At 40.8% G+C, this 16,272-nt stretch overlaps 1 long non-coding RNA gene across 2 annotated transcripts in view; it reads right to left on the reverse strand.

Moving 5' to 3' along the window:
- Window positions 1-3,748: 3,748 nt before the first annotated feature.
- Window positions 3,749-16,272, reverse strand: part of LOC142138558 (uncharacterized) — a 41,135-nt gene continuing 28,611 nt past the window's right edge. For both annotated transcript variants that reach the window (XR_012688051.1, XR_012688054.1), the window contains one exon: window positions 3,749-3,959. This is a non-coding gene — a long non-coding RNA (uncharacterized LOC142138558). The remainder of the gene's footprint in view (window positions 3,960-16,272) is intronic.

Below are 16,272 nucleotides of genomic sequence, written 5' to 3' on the forward strand. Positions count from 1 at the left end.
TAAAGATAACACACTCACATCAGTCCCTGCCCCATTGGTTCTTACATTCTAAATTTCATAACACACAGACCAATGGAGACTAGAGTCAGTTTAGTAGCAGCCAATTAACATATTAGTATGTTTTGAGTGTGGGAGGAAACCGGAGCATCCGTAGGAAACCCACGCAAACACTGGGAGAACATACAAACTCCACACAGATAAGGCCATGATCAGTAATAAGAGAGTGTGATAACTTTACTACTGTGTGGAGCAAAATTTATGTATTAATTAGTACTGTGAGAATGTAAATATTTGTACAGTATGGTTAAAAAAACATATACATCAGATCCAGCTGTTCCTTCATATGCTTCCATATAACCTCATATTACCCCATATAGCCAGTATATCTCCATATAACCTCACATACCACCAGATAACTAATATTCCCTGATATATCCAAAATATTACCATATAGCCTCACATGCCCTCAGGTAGCCAATATGTCCTCCATCAGGAGTGTAACAAAAACTTTGAAAGCCCATAACCTCTCTTCACTTACCTTTATGGTCAGCGGCCTCCTCTTCCTCTGCTGTGTGACACTGTGCACTTCACTTCCTTCTCAGAAAGGAAGGGAACTTCAGTTCCCCTCAGTCCTACACTCCCGGGTTGTGTGCATGACATTCTGGGCTTCAAGTTCCTTGTGGTATGAACTGTTAACTCCCTGCTCACCATGGATACTGCAGAGGGAAGCAGGTCCAAGAGCAGCCTGTATGGCACCGACTAGGGCCCTGGCAGCTAAGAGGTCCTGATGGGCCCTCTCGACTGTGGGACTCCAGAGAAGCTGCTACCCCAGTAATTATCCGTGTGTCCAACATATAGCCAATATGCCCATACAGTTTCATAAGACCCCATACAGTATGTGGAGGCATATGAAATTATATCATATAGTCTCATGTCCTTAATGTTCCCGCCATGGTCAAGAGTACTCACCACTGCTCCATCTCTTTCTCCCTACTGTGTCTTCATCCTGTGCCTGTTTTCCTCCTGTGTCTTCCTTCCTTCTCTTTTCCCTGCTTCCACCTAATAGCCTTAAATAGGCTGAATGGACATCTGCTAAGACAATGATGGGCAATAAAAACAGTAGAAATAAGACTACACTCAGTTAATCCCATACTGACCAGGGTACCAGCTACATGGCGATATAAATGCGTACAATCATTCCGCGCATTGCTCGAATGAAATGCTATTATGGAGACATATGTGATTTTGGCACTTATGCCTCACTGGCGCCTGGAGGGGTGGGACAGGTTAGGGAAGGGGCGTGTAAACACAGGCTGAGTACACTAAAGGCGTATTCACACAAATGGACCTAATGCAGACCTGCAGAGATATGTATAAATGCCTGTTAGGAGGTGTATGTTTTGCACCTGCTCTAGGGCATATAGAGATGTTCACTATTCTGCATTCAGGCAGAAATATGCTCGTTTTCCAAGCTCTTTTTTAAGAATAAGTTACTCTCATTTTGTGTCCAACTCTGCATCAACCACTCTATGTTTTATTATTAAAACTTGTAAAGGAAAAGTTGACATTTACACCATACAAATACAATGGTGCTGGTTTGTCTTTGTCTGCATTCTCCATCATTGCTGCCTTCTCTAATATTATCTTTTTAGCCAGGGCAATGCTTCTGTAAACATTTATTTTAATATCTATTGGATCATTATCGGGCATGTTGGTAAATGCAGTCTGTTGTTGGCCGCTATCAGCCTTTATGTGCGATCATCTCCTGAAAAGCCACAGTGACGGTGCTGCTCTGTCCAATTAGCCAGCCCTGTCTGTGACCAAATCCAAGTTATCCTGCTACTTGGACTGAGTGGCATAATCGCTGCATGTAGGGCTAACTGTAGAAGCATTACCAGGAGAATCATTTACAATGATACAGTCATTTGTGTAGATTAATATGAATTATACAATTTTTTATAGATGTTTTCTTAGTATTTGTAACGAGTACAAATGACTGCAACCCAATATATTTATTTTATGACAAGTCACAAGCAGACATATCTTCCAGTGTTCCGCTTCTTAAGTTATATAATATAGCTGCTTTTCCTTTTTTTGGTTTTTCTTTTAAGTTTACACATCCTCATCATATGCTGTGCTATTTCAATTTAGGGCTCAGGAAACCAGACAAACTATCAACTCTGCAAATCTACTACAACATGGTCAGCCTTAGGCTACAGGACCAAGTTTGCTTCAACTGACTGCCTTGGATATTTGATGGCTGATTGTACTTTTCTTGGAAATGAGTTGTAATAGTAAACTTTGAACAAAATAGAATACTTGAAGGAAAGTTACCGAATGCATATATGACCTTCCTTTCTGTCTTCAAATATTTAGTCTTAGCAGAAGTAGAGTATTGCAGCTTCCTGATGGTCAATTAGTGCAATAATTGCAATAGTGTAAATGGAAATGGAAAGGAAAGTTATATCGGTGTACAAAGCCTCCAGCACAATGCAAACATTAAATTAACAAATTGCCAACAATATTGTACTTACCGTGACAGTGACAAGTGAAAAAGATAGAGTTTTATGTGGTCCAGCGTTTTCGGGGGTGCCTTTTGCCCCGCTTATATTAATGTATTGCATATATCTGTAGCCCCCCTTTCATTACCCACTTGCCTGGTAGCTGGGTTAGTTGTATTTATAATTGGTATCTACCTCTGTATTGCCTTGGATCTGCCATTTGAGACTCTTTATCTGCAGGTCTTTGCAGGTGAGTGGGCAACCAACAGGTTTGGTAACAACATAGTTCAAATGTGATAGCAGGGTATAAGTGCAAGTTGAGATAATAAAGAACACCAGGCTATCTCTCCCTTTGAAGTTGGCAGCTTTACTTACATGACCAACATTCCTCTCCAGCACAGTTCTTAACTATGTTATAACATTTTTCTTGTGGTCTTTACATTCTCTGTGGAGGTTGACAATTCCTTTATTAGGAAGGGTTTATCTATCAGGAAGAGAAGCTTTATTTATTGACCAAGTGTGCCTGTGTTCTTTGTTTGATGCTACATAAGAAAACATTTTGCATCTCCAGACAGAAGAGCTTGTAGTTTTGCATGATGGGTATCCTATCTCTCACCTCTGAGCTTACATGATTGCTGTCACTCCAGCTTCCTCTTACGCACTGGGCCCTAATTCTCTACCTATGGCTGCAGTAGGTAACTTGCAAGTGTAGTTACAGTACTCACAAGTGTCTCAGGTGTCTCTCATAGTGAACACCCATTCTTACACTGTTCCATTCCCGTACAGGCCAGGCAAGCATCATTCTGTCCTGCGGTCTCCCTCGAGTCCTCAGGTCTCCCCCGCTCTCACACTAAGTTCTGGAGCCTCCTTCTCGGAACTCAAACACTCTTTAATGCATGGCAGCCGGTTTCCTCATTCACAATCACTATTAACTATTATGAATGAATGCGAAAGATAACTTAAAGTTCTCCAAGCTCCCAGCTATTTCTCTCTGAATCCTCTGGGACTCCCAAGTCACTCATTTTAAAAACTCATATATATTCACACCGTGGTAGATGCCATTTTGTGGATTGAACCATTTTGTACAAGTGAGTAGAAAGACACTAAGGTATGAACTAGCCTGTCTCATGCCTCAGTGAAGTAACAAGTTCCGCGTGAATTGATTGCAATCTGAAGAATATTGATTCTGCCCATAAAATGGTTGCCTCTACTGTTATGAGGTAACTTTAATATTTATATAACGCTGCTGAATTTTGGTTAAGAACATAAAACATTGACTAACACATAAGTTTTTAATTAAATGTATTTAGTTTGTTCTTGATGTGGAGCACTGGGATGGCCGATCGGTGGTGCAGGGTTTACTGTGGTTGGTGTAGGTCTTGTTTCTCTGTTGCCGGTTTGGTAGGTTGTCCCGGGTAGTTAAGTAAAGGATCATTTCTGGATTCAGGTTGCGGTTGACTGAAATTAATGGAGAAAGACAAAGTTGTTATAAGATATAAATTAAAATGAAAGAAATTATAGTGCAATGGCATAACCATGCAGTGAAGTTTATTGTAAATGTAAAGAGACTATACAGTGTAGATGTAATGGATAAGGTTAATGAATGTACAATATGTTGCTATTATGAGACTATAAGCATGTGAATTGTCTAAGGGGATGAATGGGGGTGTGACATAGTTCTGTGTGTATATATCTATATATATAAAATAAGTAGTTTGTTTGTTTGTTTGTTGGCGAATATCTTACACAGCTCTCAGGGGAAAGCAGCCAAATCTTACATAGTTATTTAGTATTGAAAAGTAACCTATTAGACTATCAGGGGCATCTGCCCCCTGGGCCTGGCCCATAGAGGGCTACCTTGGGCTGGGTCACTGGGCCACCTGCATTTCCTTTCCTTTAGAATGTTCCTAGTAGGCTGCAGAGTTGAGTCTTGCCCCCGGGCTAAAACTCGCCAGCCCTCCCCCTGTAGACTACATAGCTACAAAGTGACAGTGCAACAAATATTGAAAACATAATTTTTGAGTTGGAAACAATTGCTTGACTGCTGGAAGGAAACCTCACCACAACACGACATAACGACAACGCGACAAAGTATGTATATATATATATATATATATATATATATATATATATATATATATATATGAAACCCATTTCTATGTGCTCTTTGAGCGATGTAATACATCTCTTCAGACAAACAAGAGTGACATATGTAATAAAATCAGTGCTGATGTACCCTAACTCATGATTAATTTAAGACTGTTTAATATATAAATGAAGTTAAATCTAGCATTTAGACACAAGTATATTTAAGGTAACATTTTTTTTAACCATTTTTAATATGATTTATACATTTACGTGTACATATAAAACATTTCTCAGTTTCTTAAAGGAAACATATTTAGCAATTATTTGCATAAGGCTGACTTAACTTTCTAGTGTTGTGTACAATATATTGTGCTTGTGTTTAGCACCATGACTGTGGTTAAGACCTCGAGGGTCAATATATTGAAATTCCCCAGATGGAAAAAAAAAACACATCCATTACAGAAGATTGGTGGTTTTATGCATCTTTTAGCTGTTGTATGGAAATGAAATAACCAAAACCAGAAGTAACAGAGTGCACAAAAAAGTGGCCGCTGAACAAAGTTACATTTATTCAAAATGAGGAGAATATTAGCTTGTCTGACTTTCTCTCTTAGTTATTTTTTGAATATATCAGTCTGACATGTTGCTGCATTTGAAATTGATAGAGTTCTACCTCTCAGGAGCCGTCCTGGTTTTAATAGACGGGGAATTAAAGTTTATGTTCCAATATAAGAAGTTTGTCGTTCAACGAAATTTCCTCATGCATCACTGTAATGGGTGTACTGTGCTCTGTTTCATTATGTTTTATTTAAATAAATACGTAGGTGTAGTTGCTTTAACTTTGATTTAAATACGTTTTTCTTTCATTAGTTCTCAAGCTAAATAATCGTGAACAATACAATTATGTTGCATTTAAACATAACACACCTTATTTTAATATTTTATATTTCTTTAAACTTAGTATTTTCTAAAACCTTGCCTCTTTTGTATGTTTTTCCAAAGATGATGTGTCTTGTTTTTGTGTTTATTACTTGGGTCTTATTTAATGTAACAATTACTGGTGTGGTGCTGTACATTGTAGCAAGATGAATTTAAATGGAAGATTTCCGACACAGTTGCAAAACTTGTACCCCTTGTTTCCTGGCATGGATGTATGGATAGTCTGGGAAAAACAACAATAAAAATGTATTTTTTACAATGTTGTTGGGACCCAACTAGCCTAATGTGTGCTTTCTTAAACATTTTCGAGAATTAACAGACACAAACCCCTTGAGCTGGCCAAACACATCTATGTATCCATTCACCATGATCACCAAGCTAGCAGACCTTTGGCCAATTTAGATACAAGCAGGTTCTAGGTGCTAAGTACTGTAAAATATAAAAGTAATGTAAAATATAAAAGTTTTATTACAACATTGGTATATAGCACGTTCCGTGTTACAACACTGGTATATGACACGTACCGGCCGGAACAAAAAATAAATAAATAACAATGAAAATGGAAATGGAAACTGCAAATGTACACGGTATGTTGCAAATATGTGCACATATATTATAATATATTATAATATAACAATTTAGTCACACACAGAAAAGACTATATTGCGCAGATCTATTACGTTCATTCGGTTGTCAGAAAAAAAATGGCGTGGTCAGTGAATAACACTATGTGCAAATTTTTGGTCCAACCTTATCATATCACAAAGAGATCAGGCTGTTTGCAGCTGGCAACTACTATAGAGGTCATTTGCAAGATTAAACACCTGTGCCGCAGTGCAAATAGAGCTTTGGACCCACTCTGTACCTACATTTGCACAAATGTGCCTACATTTTGGCTGGGGTGCATAGTTTTGAAGAGCAAATTAGCTGCATTTGCAGAGGAGCAGATGTTTCCACAGTGAAGAATGGTGGAGATGAGCAGAGTCAATGTGTTTCCACTGTATGGAAGAGACGCACTAGTGCTCCTTATTTTGCTGAGCAGTGCAGAAATGAGCGGTATTATGGTAATGAGTTAAAGGGATAGAGTTTTCCTAAATTCAGGGATGTTCCTTCATGTACGGCCAATCCCTGCCAACAAAAGAACTTGCATACTGCACAAGCTCGGAAGTTGTGAAAACACTTCACTTACACAGTGTACTGTGATGTTACAAATACATAAAGAGATAATATAAAAATGGGCAGCCTCACTACCCACTTCAAGAAACAGCTTTGCAACCCCAGTGCTCAATGATAGGCTAGGATTTTAGTGCTGCACTGACCACATCAACGCAGGACGCGCTCCCAATCTACTATTGACTGGGTGCCACCCCATCACATCAAGTGCCCCATCACATCAAGTGCCCCATCATATCAAGTGCAGGGACTCCAGCTCTTCTACTGTATGTGTGAGAGAAGTATCAGGAAGAGGACCAGACAGTGCCATCCAGTTCTTCTAATCATGGCTCTCACTGTTTATTTATGGTAAGTGAAGGAGGGCTAAATAACTGAGGTAGGGGCATGAACAGATGGTGTTGGGGGAGAAAGAGAAGAGTGGATGGTGTGTGGGATGTAATGAATTACAGGTATGTGGGGGGTGAGTAAAAACAGATGATTGTGGTGGGGCTATTGAATCGGTGGTAAGGTGAGGGGATTATATGGTAGAGTGGTGGTACTGTGGGCAGAAATCAGTTACAGTGACATCTAGATATACCAAAGCACAACTGCCAAACACTTGAAAAAAATAAAGAAAAACATTTATAATACCATGGTGAAAAGTATTTGATCATGTTATGAAATAAATGTATTTATTGTTACACCAATGAGATGTGGGGACTCTTCATGTATTGTAGCAGCTGGGGGCTATTAGTTTAATATGGAGTTTCTTTATGTTAAATGTGGAGCTACTAATGTCATTTGAGGTTGATGAACGCCAGTAGTATATTGTATTGGCTAATAATGCAGTGCGTGAGTTACCGATGGGGGCGAGTTAGGTGCTGAACCACAGGCCTCGCAGAGACTGTAGCCCGGGTGTCTGTTAAGAGATCAACTCCAGGTGGTTGCTATGCTGATAAGGCACACAAGCCTGCTACAAAGCTAGAGGAGAGGAGGGGCGTCTGTTACAGAAAGAATTATGAAAGGAAAAAGTGAGGGAAAAAGGATAGAGAGAAGAAGAGACAGTGAAGAGAGGTGACGTGACAGCCGGGACCTGGGACAGTGGGAAGGAGGTCCATGACTCTCTCGACATTGCCTGGGAGCAGGTGACAGTGGCTGCCGCATGGAGACAAAATCTTCTATTAACTAAGTAAAACTGGGTACACACTAGAGGTTTTTCAACCAATTATCATGCCAATCACACAATAAACAACTGTTAAGTCCGATATCACATTAGTGTGTACGCTCCCACGATCATGTTTTATCATACCAAAGCACATCATATCGTTTGATTTGGTTTTATAAATGGATTAAAAATCACTGTCATGGGGTGTGGCTTGGACTCCATGAGAGAAAGACGTGCCTAGCGAGAGCTCCGTGCAGTAATCCCTTTAAAATAAATAAAAAAGCGGTTTCACCTACCAACTTGCACCTTAACCCGACACGGGGTGGTTGTGGAGTCCTGCTGCATCCGACGGTACAGTTTTTGAGCCGGGAATCGGCGCTTTGCGGGATCCGGACGTGAGGCTTAGCTCCTGAGGCGGACCAGAGGTCCGACAGCCCACACAGTAAGAAGCCCGATTGCCAGTCACCAAAGCCTCTCTGGGCTTGCGAGATAGCGGCTCCTACCTCGCTGTCCCCGATCGCTTCAACTGGCTCGAGGGGCGTGAACCAGCGACTATCGCCGGGGACGAGTACATCCGGTGCCCGTCTGGATCGGAGGCGCCCTGCAGCTGCTCACCGCTGCTGAGGACTGGCCCCTCTGAGTGACATAGGATCGGAACGTGCGCCTTACCTGGTGCTTGTCGGCGGTTCTCTCGACGGCACCCCAGCAAACCGAGGCCTGTTCCCTCCTCTCTAGCCGCGATCTCCAGTGCAGCTCTCGGCCGGCCCGACTGACTTCCGGTTTGCGTGGGTAGACTTTCGGTCGGCCGACAAGCGGTAGGGGAAGAACTGGATTCCACCCTCTCTCCTAAAAAAGTGAGTCACTTCATCCAGACTGCCTTTAAAACAGTGTTATGAGAGGCTCCACCGCCAGCAGGGAGTGCCCCAAAGTACAAAAGTTTGCCAGCCCTCCTATCTACACCTAGGGTATAGACTGCCTAATATCCAAAGCCATCATATAGGATACCCTTCAACCTTAGTTCACTTTGGCTGCAACATTAAACAAGAAGGAGAGCTCTTGTAGACCTATCATCTCATTTCACCGTGGTGAGTACGGCTCCTCTCCGGTGTGGAGAGTGTGAAGTTTAAAGCCTACCCGGCCTTCAGAGGGGTCTACACGGCTATCCAAGTCTTGTACGCAAATCTCATGCCAGTAGGCAAGTTATACATGAAGATGTTACAAATCTGACCGTGAAATGGGTGACCCACCCTGGATACTTTAAACCCGTTATCACCTGTATTGTGCCAAAATATGACACTCTCTGATTAGTCTCTTACTACGTTAACTACTGCAGTTCCCGGCTTCATCTTTCAATCTATCTAAAGTATTTAGTCCCATCTGTAAGCTATTTGGGCCTGGACCCCGCTATGGCTCCTAAAAGGCATAAGTCCTCGAAGACTCCTTCTGCCATACAGTCCCTCAAACCCCAATCTTCACCTATCGTAGGAGCGGTCCCTAAGCGCAAAGGTCCAGAGGACCCGGGATCCAGAGCAACTTCACCAGCTCCAACTCAGTCTACCGCCACCTCGGTTCTATCACAAATGGACCAGGACGCCCCTGTCACCAGTAAATCTGTGCAATTAATGTTTGATTCTTTCAAAACTGATGTTCTATCTGAGATGCGCTCCTCGATCCGGGAGGTCAAAGCGCAGGTGGCGGAAGTTGGTGGGAGAACCTTCCACATTGAAGACAAGATGGAGGAGTTTGCAGCGTCTCATAATACTCTTATTACGTCCCATGAGAAATTGGAAAACTATGTCTATGGGATGGCGGATAAGTTGGCTGATGTGGAAGATCGCTCCAAGAGAAACAACTTGCTAAAAGCCTATTCAAGAAACTCCTTCCTAAAGCCTCTGATCAAGATCTACTTCTAGATCGCATTCATAGACTGCCGAAACCGAGAGGCGGGCTGGAGTCGGCACCTCGTGACACGCTAATGAGGGTGCACTTCTTACACATTAAGGAAAGAATCCTACGGGCAGCCAGAACAGAGGCTGCGGAAGAGGCTTTACAAAATCTGCAATTGTTTCCGGACTTTTCCCAAGCCACTGTTGCTAAATGCCGCACGTTCCAGCCTATCACTAAGGTGCTCCGGGAGTTAAGCTTATTATCCAGCGTAACAACTCCACCCATGTGATAGCCGCTGTGGAAGAAGGTATCCAACTCTTGAAATCCTAGGACATTCAAACCGCAACCACAGCCTTTCAACCACAGACATTCAAACCGCAACCACATCAAGATCTTCGTCTTGATCTTGGAAGGTCTAGCCGTGTTTGGATACAGAATCGCAGATAAACTCTTGTCTACGGCTACCACTTGTGTTTGAAGGCCTGCCTCCTGCGGGGGCGATCCAGCTCTACATCATACCCTCTGGACTCATGAAAGCCTGCTTCACTACGGTTTCTGATTCCAGTTAATATGACGAAGTGAAGCTTCAGTGGGAGGACAGATCGCATACCTTCGGTCGGTGAGCAGTTTCAGCCTTAGAGCTGAGTGGGACTCTTTGAGCGTTTATATATAGGATTCTCTCTTACTTTATAACCAAATTATATTCTTAATTGATAGGCTCGTTCAGGTTATTCATATTCTCCTTCAATGTATAGCAGGATTTTCTGTGTTTCTTGTATTGTTAACTTTACAGGTGATAATTGTAATTGTTTTTGTTTTGTTTTTTGGTATTTTTCATTTTTTTTGTTGTTCTTTGCCATTCAACTGTGTTACTATCTTGGGTGGGTACACTGTTTCTAGGGCCATGTCCCCATAGTTACTGATTTTGCCAGATGATGTCTCCCTCTGGCAACTACTTTAATCCCAGCATTGGGGTTATTTATGTTTGTTTTTGTGTCTTGTTTTCCTTCCATTCTCCCCGCAGCTTTCCTCTTCCCCTTAGCCCCCCTTCCCCTACAGGCAAGCACGTCTTTCTACTTACCAAGTGTAATATCTCCGCGAGGTCCCCAAAGACTCATAGTAAGCCAAAATAGTCAAGTTTTTATCTCTAAATGTAAGGGGATTGAACTCTCCTGCTAAAAGACGTTTAGCATTATCCTTTTTTTATAAGCAAAAAGCCGATATTGTAGCAGTACAAGAAACGCATTTCTTGGCTAAAGTCCCCCCCCCCCGCCTTTAAAGACCACAGATTCCCAGTTTGCTATACCGCAGATGCTCCTTTTAAACGTAGCGGAGTAGCCCTCCTGTTCAGTTCCAAATCTAATTTCACTCTTAACTCTAAGTTCGAGGATAAAAATGGGAGATATCTTATTGTGGTGGGATTACTAGATGGTAAATTGGTCACAATTGTCTCACTATATGCGCCCAATTCAAGACAAATCCCTTTCCTCAGAACCACATTACGAGAAATTGAGAAATATATACAGGGCACTCTCATTCTTACGGGAGACTTCAACATTGTATCTGACCCTAAATTAGACAGATCATCACAGCCTCCCTCCCGCTTAGCGGATAATACTCAGGGTCCCTCAGCTGCCTTTGCTAGACTATTGGCTGAGTATGGACTCTACGATGTCTGGAGGACGCACACCCCTTTAGAGCGAGATTACACATACTACTTTGCAGTACATAATTCCTATTCTAGAATAGACCAAATCCTGTCGGACAAATGGTCTTTGCAGAATACTAAGTCAACTAAGATCCTCCCGATATCGTGGTCTGATCGTGCTCCGGTGGTTTGGACCTGGTGATACCCGCAACAAGTAATTCCCCCTGGTTCTTGGCGAATGGCCCCATATCTTTTGACATCTCTCGAGGCAAAGATTGCCCTTAAAGAAACGCTTGATCTATATGTTGACACCAACTCTCCGGAGGATACCTCCGTCTTTAATTTCTGGTGCACGCTCAAAGCTGTAATGCGAGGCACAGCCATTCAGACTGGAGCCAGACTTAAGCTCACTCACCTTAGCAACCAAAGGATGTTGGAGGTGGAGTTGTCCTCCCTTGAGTCTTTGAATAAAGCCCATCCCTCAGCAGATCTTAAGGCCCACATATCTCTAGTAAAAGATCAATTACAAAAATTGTTACTTTTTCGTACTCAACAAGCCTTGAGTAGACTGCGGCAGAAGTATTACGTCTCAGGGAATAGAGCAGGGAGGTTGCTTGCTAGAAAATTGAGAGGACAAAGGGCCCAAAATCGTATTAAATTTCTAGTAGATGAATCCGGTGTCAGAACGTCTAACCCACGAGATATAGCCAATAAATTCGCAGCTACTCTAGACTATACAATCTGTCTGAATGTGATATCCCCCCAACCGACCCCAAATTTGATTGAGAATTTTTTGAGCCAACTAAAATTACCATCTTTGGACTCTGACTCTCTAATTTCCTTGAATGCCCCATGGTCTCAGGCTGAGATTGCACGCATTATTAAATCCCTACCTTAAGACAAGGCTCCGGGACCTGACGGATTTATTAACAATTTTTATGCTACATTTCAGTCCGAACTTACCCCACTCCTAGAACAGCTATTTAATGCAGGCACTCACCAGGGGAATTTCCCTGCGGAGATGCTGGAGTCCCGTATTGTCACGATACCCAAGCCGGGCAAGGACCCAACTAGATGCCAGAACTATAGACCAATCTCCCTTCTTAATACGGATATTAAAATTTATGCCAAATTGATTGCCAATAGGCTTAATCCCCTTATCTTGACCCTGATACATCCAGATCAGGTTGGCTTTGTTCTCGGAAGACAAGCATCCGACAATACACGTAGAACGATTAATATGCTAGAGCAAGCCAATAAACACCACCATGAACTATTAATTATGTCGCTAGATGCGGAAAAAGCCTTTGATAGGCTTCACTGGGGCTATTTGGCGCGAGTCCTTGCTCGGTTTGGTTTTAGTGGAGGTATACTGCAGTCTATACTAGCTTTGTATAAGGGCCCCTCCGCATCGGTCTACAGCAACGGCTTCTCATCAGCCAAATTCACACTTTTCAAATGGTACCAGACAAAGCTGTCCCCTCTCGCCCCTTATTTTTCTTTTGCCAATTGAACCCTTGGCCGAGCAAATCCGGCAACATCCGCAACTCCCTGGCATTACTTTAGCGGCCACCACTCACAAACGATGTCTTTTTGCGGACGACATTTTGCTGTACATGACTAGCCCGGAGACCTCACTTCCAATCTTACATGATATGCTACAGGAATTTATAAGGGTCTCCTATTACAAATTAAATACAACTAAAACAGACGCTCTTCCTATTAACTTGTCAGAGCCCCTTCTGGGTCGCCTTAAGACGGCCTTCCCATATTCTTGGAGGTCCCTTTCTATGCCCTATCTGGGAATCATGATAACCTCACATTTAGATTCCCTCTTGGAGGCCAACTATGGTCCTCTATTGATTGAGCTAAACAGCCTGGCAAAAGCATGGCAACACTATGAGGTCTCCTGGTTAGGCAGGATAGCTGCGTTTAAAATGTCCCTTTTGCCCAAAATTATGTTTTTATTTAGGACTTTGCCTATTAAGTTGCCCAAATTTTATATAGACAAATTACGTAACTTACCTACCTCTTATGTATGGAAAGGGAAACCTCCTAAACTAGCTCACTCAATTATGGCACGCTCAAAAAAGACCGGGGGCTTAGCCTTGCCGGATTTGGTTAAATACCAGGACGCGGCCATTTTAGCTCAGCTCCGGGACTGGTCTCTCCCGGGATCCCTTAAACCATGGGTTGACTTGGGATAGGCCTCAATAGTACATTCCCACTGGCTGACCTTCTCTGGATTCCTAGGTCCTGGAGACCCCACCAGACTACCCTCCCACGTCTCATGTGTGATGCACTGACAACCTGGGACAAATTCCTAAAGACCTCTAACCTTCTCACCCTCCCTACTTCTAATCTTTCCCTCCTTGCAGTATCGAAACTTATTCCCAATCTAAATCTCTCTCTCTGGTATTTAAGGGGCATCACTAATCTCAAACTGCTCTACTCTGACTCAGGGCTATTACCCTTCTCTGAATTGAGGGATAAATTCCACATTCCTAATCAAGATTTCTACAAGTACCTCCAGGTCAGGCACTGACTACAATCCGTGTACCCACGGGGCTGCTCACTTCAACACCCTCCAGCTATCTTTTTATCTAGACTTTCAACTGGAAGTAACAAAGCGGCTACCTCCTTCTGGTACACCCACCTTAACACAAGTCAACTCCCGATAAAGGCCTCTTCCCAGCTAGCCTGGGAGAGGGATATTGACAGGAAGCGCAGATAACTATGCTTGTATTATTCAGTACTCCCTGCATTTCTTGTACTCATGTAAATCAGTGCAATATGTCCTTAGACTAAGAGCCAGTCTGACTTAGGATACCTACACACTGCCATGTCCAATGTGATTTTTTTGCATGACAAAATGCACATAAACTTCATTGTGTTTATCTATGTGTTTAATATGGGTTTGATATGTGTATAGATGTGTTTACAAGGACATTCAATTTAGGTTTATAAACATATGTCTCTGACAAAACAGGAAGTTGCTATCTTGTTTAAGCTATAACATGTATGTTGATGCTTCTTAATCACATCTCATTGCATTTATAATGTACTTTCATAAGATAAATGGAAGTGTTCAACTGCATTGACAAATATCAGATGCAACGAAATGGAACAAGAACCATAAAAAGACATGCTGCAACGTAATGCAAGTTAAACGCACATAAAATAATAAAGATGTACAGTCTCATTTGGCACAAGGATTTTTATTTTCACAGCCATTTACATACATTTAACATTTTAAAAGTAGAATTTTTGTAATGCCGGTTTGTACTTAACCTAACAAATACAGAATATTGTTTAAAGTTTTTCTTTTCTATTTTAATTTTAAAAGGAAATAATGTATGCCATCTAAGGAATTGATGATAATGAAATAGACAAAAGCAGTAACATATACATACAAATCAGTTTTACAAACATTATCTCTTATCTGTTAGTACTGGGGACTCTGAACATGATATACTTTTGTAGTGCATCATGAATTTTTATTAATTATTCTTATGCAAAAGTTGGAGCACTTTAATACCGCTGTTAATGTAATAACTTTATCTGCCTTCAGGATCTGTTTTTCCAGTGTCCTAGGTCGATTGAATAGTTAGTTATGATGTTTTCCCAGGATAGTCCCCTTTTCTCCAACCAAACACAAAATCTCACATTCACAATAAATATTCCCCATAATTTAAACTCCTGTTGAACTCTAAATTAATAGGACAAGTTGGAATAGGTCCTTATAACTGATTTACTCTGTTTGGGACTTATATAAAAATATGGGAAGGATTTTATACCATGAACAAGCTGTGTCCCTGTTTTTCATTTCAAAATGATAGCAGCCCTGGTTATAGCCTGGTGCCCATGCTGTTTGTCCCCCCGCCTAACTGGTAAACAGCTCAGTCTATAAGCACTGGTTCTGGCTTTGGTTTTGGATAGGAAGGTATATTTAAAAGAATATATATTTTTATTTATTCAAATGTCCCTTTATAAAGATTAAAACAAACAAGTGCAACAAATTTCTATATCACCCACAGTGATTAAAAGATTGACCCCATAAGTGTTAGATAACACATGGCTACCAAAATATAGTTTAGTTTATAAGAAATGGTAACTATAAAAAAAGCATTGCTAAATAACTAATAGATGCATAAAACAATGATTGCCATTTACTATAATCCAGTCATAAACCATAAGCAAAATAAAACTATATATTATATAGTTTTATTTTACTTATGTTATATTGATGGTTCTATAGCATATAACCATCAATATAACATAATCATCAAACCTAGACACCTACATGAAGACCAAATCTGATTATTATTTCCCTAAACCTAATGTGACTAATTATTAAAAGATTATTATATAATTATTATTTATAATTATTATATTATTATTATTATTATTATTATTATTATTATTATAACATGCAGTTCAAATATAACTTACATATCTGCTAACAATCTGATATTAGAAACAAACATAATAATGCTCAATACTTGGTTAATAGATCACATCATCAGAAGTCTGGTTCATTAAATCAAAAACAACATTATTAAATAAGGCAAAGCTAAACAACAAAAGTTACAAACATAATATGTGACAATTTTTTTTGACAACCCTACGTAAAGTTCACTGTGACAATAAAATGCTAATATTATAACAAAATACAAATAACGCTGTAAATATGTTATCAAAATATCCAAAATGACATAACCCAAATCAAAATGTCACAATCTATATCTTGTCCAAAAGGTAAGAGAAAAAATTAAGTCCCTTTGGACAAACCATATTTAATGTATGAATCTATTGGTTCTTGTGACGTATTAGAATCTTATAACTTCTGCCCCCAGACACTTATTTACAATGTAATTTATCACCATGTTTCA

The sequence above is a fragment of the Mixophyes fleayi genome, chromosome 2, assembly GCF_038048845.1.
Source record: "Mixophyes fleayi isolate aMixFle1 chromosome 2, aMixFle1.hap1, whole genome shotgun sequence".
In the NCBI taxonomy this organism is placed as follows: Eukaryota; Metazoa; Chordata; class Amphibia; order Anura; family Limnodynastidae; genus Mixophyes; species Mixophyes fleayi.